A 10,388-nucleotide genomic window follows, 5' to 3' on the forward strand; every position below is an offset into this window, starting at 1 on the left:
TATATGGAAAATTAAAAAAAAATGGAAGAAAGGAAGGAAGAAAGAAAGAAATAAGATCATGTATACAGAGAACAGATTGGTGGTTGTTGGAGGCAGGGGGTGGAGGGAGAAATGGGTGAATGAGGTCAAGAGATACAGACTGTTATAAAACAGATACATCATGAGGATGTAATATATAGCATGGTGACTACAGTAAGTGATACTGTATTGTATATTTGAAACTTGCTAAGAGATTAGATCTTGAAAGTTTTCATCACAAGAAAAAAAATTGTAACTGTACAAAGATAGATATTAACTAGATGTATTGTGATCATTTTACAATCTGTACAAATATTAGCTCACTATGTTGCATACTAAAACTAATGTTATGTCAATTATACTTCTATTAAAAATAATGCATTAAATGCTTAGTTTTACAGCCAACATACTGAAAAACAGTCTTCAATGATATAAGAAAAAATGAAGAAAATGAAAAAGAGGAAATACTGAAAGAGAAGTTATTTTGATAGCAGAAATGAAATATTCTTAGGTGTAAAATTAAATAATACTGGAGAACCTATATGAATAACTGAAACATTTTTTAAAGACATAAAAATAGACTTAAAGATAGAAAAAAAACCCACCATCATTTACTTGGCTTGGACAACTCAAAACCAAAATGCCCAAATTAGATTATTCCCCAATTAATTTATGAATGTTTTAAAATTTCAATTAAAATAGGAACAAGTCCCTGCCTCCAACCCTGATCTAGACACGCTGTTTAGAAAATTCACTTGGAGGGGCGCCTGGGTGGCTCAGTCGGTTGAGCGTCCGACTTCGGCTCAGGTCATGATCTCACCGTCCTTGAGTTCGAGCCCCGCGTCGGGCTCTGTGCTGACAGCTCAGAGCCTGGAGTCTGCTTCAGATTCTGTGTCTCCCTCTCTCTCTGACCCTTCCCCGTTCATGCTCTGTCTCTCTCTGTCTCATTAAAAAAAAAAAGAAAAAAAGAAAGAAAAAAAAAAAGAAAATTCACTTGGGAGAACAAATAAATGAGATTATTCAGGAAAACCCCAAACAAAGAAAACAGAGAATGGCTGGCACATCAACAAGGTAATGGAAACAGCCCCCCCGTAAATGTCATGCCAGACTCCCGCTGCAATGACCTGGTGTATTACAGCACACAGTGGTGACTGGAAGCATTTATATACACACATTCTCTCTGTCTTTGTCTCTGTCTCTCTCTCTCTGGAGGGGAATCAAATATTTGATGGCATATGTATTTGTTTTTATTTACATTATTCCTTTTATATCTCCTTTTAAAGGTCATGGCCATACCTCTGAGATTTTTCTTGAATTCCATTTTTCTTTGAATTTAGTGAAACATATGTGTTTGTCTTCCTGAAATTTTTATTGTTGCTTTCTCATGTTTATGGTCCCCAAGTTGTTTTGTGGGATTCTTTCATTTTTTACTAGTTTACTTATTTTAAAATGGCAGTAACATTGACCCTTGCTGTTATTTTCACCTCAAATGTCGCAAAAACATTGTCAGAATAATCATTTTTATGGTAAGGTAGTGTTTCAGTCATTTATTTTCAAGTTGAACACCTACTGATCTGCAGTTTCTGGATTGCAGAAGGAGATTAAAGAACATAAAATGTGCTACTTAAACACTATTAAACTTTTCTGACAGTTTATTAAAAAACAATTTGTCATGAATTCATTTTTCTAAAAGGATTTTAATCTTTAGTTTATTTTCATACTATGGATTCCTCCATTCTATTTTTTAAACAATGCTTAAATATCATCTCTGGAAAAAAGGTAAAATTTCTCTAGCATCAGAATTGAAGTGGGTCTTGTCCATTATTAAGTTAACATTTTTTGAGCATCTGCAATATGCCAGACAACATGTCCACTGAAGAGTTAAAGTGCCTTTGATCAGTTTGACTTTGGATGGAAAAAACAGCATGAAAAGCAATACACTGGTATTAGAGTGTCAAAATATACCAGATGTAGTGAATTACTAAGAGATAGGGACTTCTTTTTTCAGTAGCTGGCAAAGGTAAATATATTGGCAGCAATGGCTTTCCTTCTCTTGTCTTTTGCCCTTCACTTTTGGTTTGCTTGCCTTTGTCTTATGGCATATGCTTGATGAACTCCCTTTTGTTTCTGCAGAGGGCTATTGGGTGGTCCCCTTGCCTTCTGTACTCTCTTTTTCAGCCATACATCACATGTATCATGCTGTTTTAAATTACTGTGTCTTATGTTAACATCTTCATATTCTTTCTAATAGTTTGTTGATTGATGACACTAACTTAACCTCTGATCTTCTTTAAAACTTATCAGTTTATCTTGAGTTACACTTGCATTGCTTATTTTGACTTTTCTGGTGCCAATTTACAACTATATCTTTACTTACTAAGTGATATACTAACTCCTTGTTTGGCCATGATATTTAGAGTGACTTGGTAGTTGGAGATAAGATACACTTTAGATATCCCTTATCTACTACCAAATATGGTTTGTTCATTTGTTCACTATGTATATACTCAGCAACTTTGTGCACATATCGGCTCTGTATTTTTTTTTTTTTTTGGTAGAATTACCATTGAACATAATAAGGTCATGACCCTCATAAGAGTAAGCTCTCCTTTGTGGGAGATAACAATGGCAATAAACTAAAGATAAAACAATATAGCATACAATAGTAATAAGCTCAAAAGTATGGAGTAAGGCAGGACAAAGGGATAGAGAATGATGGAAATGAGGACAAGCTAATCTTCTATAAAGAATAGTCAGTGATTCCTCTCTAAAGGGTAGCTTGCTCCAGATGGACAAAGGGCAACTATTTATGCAAAAAACTGTATCCAATTAGATTGAAGAGCATTGAGGTAGAAGGGAGAGTAAGAACAAAAGCTCTGAGGTGGGAATAAGGGCAGTTGTTTGTAGTATAGAAAGAAGGAATTAATTATGGAATGCCAAGCAGAAAGGAACTCAAAATGAGCCAGATATATTTTTTTCCCATTTTGGAAATGTGAGTCTGTCTTTGAAAACACTACACAAATGTTATGTATTAATTCTTATTTACCATTTTCCCTGGAGCAGCATGTAATAATTTAAGTACAACAATTAATATGTATTAGTATCTTATTTAGTCATTACAATATTTGTGAGATTACAAAGATAAGTATGTCAGTGATTTTTACAAGTAAGGAAACTAAGGAGTTATGACTTGTCTGATATAAACATATAAGTGTTGTATTTGGAACTTGTTGGAGATTCTTTGTATAATCACTTAACTCTCTTTGTCACTGGTTTATACTATTTAGAAACATGTTCACAGAACCAAATTGGTATCATTATTTAGCTTTATTAATGGTGTCCCAGTAACTCAAGAATCCTTACTTTTCATTAAATGGAGCATTTAGAACACAAATTTAAGTTGGTGTCAAATGAGGTTTTCCTACAGGGGGCCTCAAATTGAGACATGAGGTGGTGGGGGAGGAATTTACTTCTGTTTGTAGCCTCAGAGTTTATTTAACAAGATACCTTCATGTAGGATCTCAGTGTTGCTTTGCCAACTCAATAGTTTCCAAAAAGAGTATGTGAGAAAGAATGGCCTGTCTATACCCAAGGGAAAAAAAAAAGGTTCTGAGACCTGAGACTTCCCCAAAAGTACAGATCACCTGGTAGCAGGGATTAGAAAGAGACTTCTTTTCTAACTCATCCATCCATCCATTCGTGGCACAATCCAGAGAGTCAGAGTCCGATTCCTGCTGCTGTTAGCAGTTAGTGACCCTGAGCACTGGTAAGGTAATACAATGATATTAAGCCTTCATGAAGAAATTGACCACATTTCCACTTCACAGGAAATACAGAGTTAAAAAGACAGTTGCAAAGAGAAAGCAACTCAGAGTTAGCCTTTTGATAAATCTTCCTTTCAAGGGTATAGTGACTTGAGGTAGGGTGGAATAATGATTCCCCTTAATAGCACCAAAACATAGTCTATGAGTGATGCTCCTATTTTTTATTCATTATATCTACACTTTGAGATTGTGTGTCATATATATGTAATGTGTAATATGTAGTGGGCATTAAAAAAAGTTGAGAATCATGTGAGCAGGTGAATGGCACATAAAAATTATGTGTGATTTAGATGAACTATTGCAGAAGATCAGTTATGTCAGTTATCTATTTCTGCATAGCCCATTACCTCAAAACAGGGTCATAAAACAACAATATCTATTATTTCAGTTTCTGCTTTCAGGAATCTAGGCATGATTTATCCAGGTCCTATGACTTGGGATCTCTCATGAGGTTTCAACTGAAGGGTGATTGGGCCTACAGTTATCTTGAATCTTGGCTAGGGAAGGATCTAGTTCCAAGCTTATTCACCTGGTTGTTGACAGGACTCAGTTCATGTGCTATCACAATAAAGGCCACAATTCTTTGCTGTGTATTGGCCAGAGATTGCCTCTCATTCCCTGTGAAGTGGGCCTTTTCATAAGGTAGCCCTCAACATGATGTGCTGCTTTGTCAGAGCAAGCAAGAGATGAGAGGCGGAGGGAAAGCTGTTCAATCACTTTTCAACTTTCAGATAGCAAGGTTGTTTTCTCAAGTGGGGTCATGATACTTTCCTTGAAAACAGTATCATGTAAGAAGTATGACATGGTATGTATGTGAAAGCATGTAGAAGCATCGGGTGGTTATATATGAAGAAATCAGCATTGTTGATATTGCTATTAGCAGTGATATTAAAATTAAACATAATAATCTAATAATGATATTATTGAGGTAACATTTATGGAATGAGGTTTGAATAAGGAGACTGCAAAAGCAATATTTTAGATAATAGAAGAAGATAAAGATAAAACCCTAATTTTTAGAAAATGTGTATATTAAGGTAAAGTAGTAGAGTGAGCAAAACATTCATTCATTTATTTCATGAATGTTTTTGAGCACTTTGAAATGCCAAACTAAATGTGGCTCAGCTATTAATATAAAGTAAGTTTAATTTTTTTATGGGTTAGGAATGGATTCAGGTGGGGGGATAAATGCCTCAAAGGAATATCAAAATTAACCTTATTCAAATCTCATGTTGTATAAAAGTGGAGAGATGTAGAGTTAAAAGTTTACCTAGATCATACAAGGAAGTGTCAGAGTCATCCCTAGAATCCTGGCCTCTGATATATAGGCCAATGTTTTTTAAAGAAAGATAGTTGTTATTATTCCTAGTTGTTTTTTCTTTATCTCTGTTGAATATTTTATCATTTTTGAAAAAAAAATGAATAGTGGTAAAGAGCAGTAGATGAAATAGAGGGAATGAATATTTCATTCTAACACCATAAACTCTGGCTTTTTTGTTTTGTTTTGTTAGTGTGATTCTATTTGCAAAATACCCTTATGCCAATATTTTTTTTTTCTACATGAATAAAAACACTGAAGAGTGTTGGGAACTGTCGTCATTAAAATAAGGCAGGATTTGTTATATATATATTTAGAGGGGAAATATAGAGATTACTGTAATTTTCACTTGTACAAAATTCCTTGAGAAGAGCCAAGAGCAAAAATACTTATTATTTATACTTACTATTTGTTGAAGGTTTTGGAATACACATGTGTGATTCCATGATAATAGGCATACATCAGTGTGGATATTTGAATATTGGTTTAAAACTGGTTCTCATTAGTAGCTTGAAAGTTGAATTAACCAGGGGAGCCTTAAATGATACTGATGCCTTGCATGGCCAAATAAATTATTTACTTGTCCAAATAAATTTGAGTTTCTTGGGTTGCAGTCTCAAGATATTAATATTTTTAAAGTTTTTTTAGGTGAATCTAACACACAGGTAGGGTTGAAAAGCTCTGAGTTATAATAAAAAAGAAGATACTAACATGAATCATTAATTCCATATCATGCATTGAAACTGCCTCGTCCAAATACTTTCCAAAAAAAAAGGTGACATCTTCAGATACTCAACTGATATTTACAGTTACTTTTTCTTATGAAGTTCTTTTGAGCTAATATATTCGATGGCCTGTAAGGAGTTGCAACATCAAGTTATCAAATTAATGATGTGTCATCACCTGCTAACATGAAATAGGTGTTATGTTTGTAACAGCAAATGCTAGATTAATGTCATTTAGTCACAAGAAGTTCAAAATCAATTTCAATGCTAATCAACAGTTGAGAGAATAGATTAGTAATGCAGTGAATGCCATTACCCTTTCAAACATTTCTTTTATGTAATACTCCCTGCTGAAGTGAATAAGGTTGTGAGCCTATGATACCATAGAACAAAGGCATCAGATTAAAAGAGAAAAAAAGAAAGATCCCAGAGAAGAAAAAGTTAAATTTGGCCTTAATGAATTTAGTTTTTCCTACAATAGACTATCAGTAATGGAATGAATGTGTTAATATTTAAAATAAAATTCTCTTCCAAATTAAAAGAAGTTGATATGTATGATTTTGAAGATCTTTACATTAAATCATTTTAATTTTAATACAAATTCTTCACTCAAAATTGTTATTTTTATCTCTATTGGATGATACTATTTTAGACTGATAGTATTATATTTCTTCCACCATATTCTTTTTTTTTTTTTTAATATTTTTTAATGTTTATTTATTTTTGAGACAGAGAGAGGCAGAGCATGAACGGGGGAGGGTCAGAGAGAGAGGGAGACACAGAATTGGAAGCAGGCTCCAGGCTCTGGGCCATCATCAGCCCAGAGCCCGACGCGGGGCTCAAACCCACGGACCGTGAGATCGTGACCTGAGCTGAAGTCAGATGCTTAACCGACTGAGCCACCCAGGCGCCCCTCTTCCACCATATTCTTAGAGTAACCTAATTAATAGAGGCAGCATCATAGTAATATTCCTAAGAGAAAATATGATCTCATTATTCTAAATTCAGTGGTAATATGTAAAGGACCCAAAGCACATTTTCTTTTATTACAGATCTCTTATTCATTTCCAGTATAGGTTTGAATGATATTCTGCAACTGTAATTACTTTGTATATACAAAAATATTACCTATGGAGAAAAATTCAGATCAACATGAGATTCTTTTTTGAAGACACTTATTTAAAAATTTGATTGAGGATGAAAATATTTTGCATTATATTTCTCTACTGTAGGAAGGTTTAGCAGATAAAAGCTGAAAATATTTTTAACCTTCTCATTTTGCTTAGAATTCTAGCATAAAGCCATGAGTTGTGTATAATAAATTTAAATATAGATTAGAAACTGAGCTGGAAAGCAAAATGATTTTTTTGACTTTTTCAAAGTCAAAATATATTGAGGATATTAGCTTTGTAGATTTGCACAGTAGATGAAATGCAGCATATTCCTTCATGTCAGTAATATGGTGTTACTACGTTAAACTAGGGATGCATTGCTAATATTCGGTTCTTTAGTCATTTCCTATAATGTGTATTCACTTTGGAGCAATGCCTCCTTAATATGATCGTTGTGCAGATAAGAGCCAAGTAACAGTATAATTGAAAGGAATTGTCAGGCGCTGTCAATCCATTTTTGTTTGAAATATTGAATCATACGATGGTATGACCTTGTTTTAATCATTGTAGCAAGGCCAGATTTTTATTTCATGGATTTCTTCACTAACAAGAATTTCTAGTTTTTATCATTTAAAATTGAAGTATCCGTTGTCTTTTTCATCTTAATGCCTAAATTTATTGACTGTCTCTATTCCTTTTTTTCTTCATTGCAAAAAATCAATTCTTTGAGTTTCTTATAAAGCCTTGTCAAACACAACTAAGCAAAGAACACATGCCACCAATAAGCTATTTTTAAAGTCCTATCTCCCACCAACCCAAGGTAAATTAGTTGTATTATAGGTCTTCCAATTTATTGCTGGTGTATCTTTTTTATTATTTTTTTATTATTTTTTCTAAGTTTATTTATTTTTGACAGAGACAGAGTGCAAGTATGAGCTGGAGAGGGGCAGAGAGAGAGGAAGACATAGATTCCGAAGCAGGCTCCAGGTTCTGAGCTGTCAGCACAGAGCCCTACGAGGGACTCAAACTCACAAACTGTGAGATCATGACCTGGGCCGAAGTTGGACGCTTAACCAACTGAGCCACCCAGGCGCCCCAATTGCTGGTGTATTATACTGAATATTTTTCTACTATATTTTTAATATGGATACTGTCCCATACTCTGATAACTTTTTTTCTCACTGCCAGCTGCCTACCCTAAAACAATGCCATAATTTTATTTATTTATTTTTCCAGTTTCATGACACTGCTTTTTTTTTTTTTTAAGTTTTTATTTTAACTCCAATTAGTTGATAAACCATTTCAGGTGTGCAATATAGTGATTAACAGTCATGCACATCACCCAGTGTTGTCACACCAGGGCACTCCTTAATCCCCATTATATATTTACTTGTTTTTATTTATTTATTTTTCTATTCTTTCTATAATTTATTTATTTATTTTTATAATTTACATCCAAGATAGTTAACACATGGTGCACCAATGATTTCAGGAGTAGATTTCTTAGTGCCCCTTATCCATTTAGCTCATCCCTCCTCTCACAACCCCTCCTGTAACCCTCTGTTTGTTCTCTATAATTAAGAGTCTCCTATGTTTTGTCCCACTCCCTGTTTTTATATTATTTTTGCTTCCCTTCCCTTATGTTCATCTGTTTTGTATCTTTAAGTCCTCATATGAGTGAAGTCATATGATATTTGTATTTCTCTGACTGACTAATTTTGCTTAGAATACCCTCTAGTTCCATCCACGTAGTTGCAAATGGCAAGATTTCATTCTTTTTGATTGCTGAGTAATACTCTATTGTATATATATACCACATCTTCTTTATCCATTCATCCATCGATGGACATTTGGGCTCTTTCCATACTGTGGCTATTGTTGATAGTGCTGCTATAAACATGGGGGTGCATGTGCCCCCTCAAAACAGCATACCTCTATCCCTTGGATAAATACCTATTAGTGCAATTGCTGGGTTGTAGGGTATTTCTATTTTTAATTTTTTGAGGAACCTCCATACTGTTTTCAAGAGTGGCCGCACCAATTTGCATTCCTACCAGCAATGCAAAAGAGATCTTCTTTCTCTACATCCTTGCCAACATCTGTTTTTGACTGAGTTGTTAATGTTAGCCATTCTGACAGGTGTGAGGAGGTATCTCAATGTGGTTTTGATTTGTATTTCCATGATGATGAATGCTGTGGAGCATTTTTTCATGTGTTGGTTGGCCATCTGGATGTCTTCTTTGGAGAAGTGTCTATTCATATCTTTTGCCCATTCCCTCACTGGATTCTTTGTTTTTTGGGGTGTTGAGTTTGATAAATTCTTTATAGATTTTGGATACTAACCCTTTATTTGATAACCCTTTATCTGATATTTTGCAAATATCTCCTCCATTCCATCAGTTACCTTTTAGTTTTGCTGATTGTTTTTTCACTGTGCAGAAGATTTTTATTTTGATGAGGTCCCAATAGTTCATGTTTGCTTTTGTTTCCTTTCCCTCTAGAGACGTGTTGAATAAAAAGTTGCTGCAGCTGAGGTCAAAACGGTTTTTGCCTGCTTTCTCCTCTAGGATTTTGATGGCTTCCGGTCTTACGTTTAGGTCTTTTATGCATTTTGAGTTTATTTTTGTGTATGGTGTAAGAAAGTGGTCCAGGTTCATTTTTCTGCATGTCGCTGTCCAGTGTTCCCAGCATGATTTGCTGAAGAAACTGTCTTTATCCATCAGATATTTTTTCCTGCTTTGTCAAAGATTAGTTGGCCATATGTTTGTGGGTTCATTTCTGGGTTCTCTATTCTGTGCCATTGATCTAAGTCTCTGTTTTTGTGCCAGTACCGTACTGTCTTGATGATTACAGCTTTGTAATACATCTTGAAGTCTGGGATTGTGATGCCTCCTGCTTTGGTTTTCTTTATCAGGATTGCATTGGCTATTCAGTGTCTTTTCTGGTTGCTTACAAATTTTAGTATAATTTGTTCCAGCTCTGTGAAGAATTCTGGTGTTATTTTGATAGGGATTCTATTGAATATGTAGATTGATTTGGGTAGTATTGACATTGTAATTTTTAAAAATATTTTTATTTATTTTTGAGACAGAAAGAGACAGAGCATGAGCAGGGGAAGGGCAGAGAGAGAGAGAGGGACACACAGAATCTGAAGCAGGCTCCAGTCTCTGAGCTGTCAGCACAGAGCCCGACATGGGGGTTGAATTCACAGACTGTGAGATCATGACCTGAACCGAAGTCGGATGCTTAACTGACTGAGCCACCCATGCACCCTGACATTTTAACAATATTTGTTCTTCCTATCCAGAAGTATGGATTCTTTTTCAATTTTTTTGTGTCTTTTTCAATTTCTGTCATAAGCTTTCTATAGTTTTCAGTGTATAGTTTTTTT

The sequence above is a fragment of the Neofelis nebulosa genome, chromosome 8 (assembly GCF_028018385.1).
Source record: "Neofelis nebulosa isolate mNeoNeb1 chromosome 8, mNeoNeb1.pri, whole genome shotgun sequence".
NCBI classification, from domain to species: domain Eukaryota; kingdom Metazoa; phylum Chordata; class Mammalia; order Carnivora; family Felidae; genus Neofelis; species Neofelis nebulosa.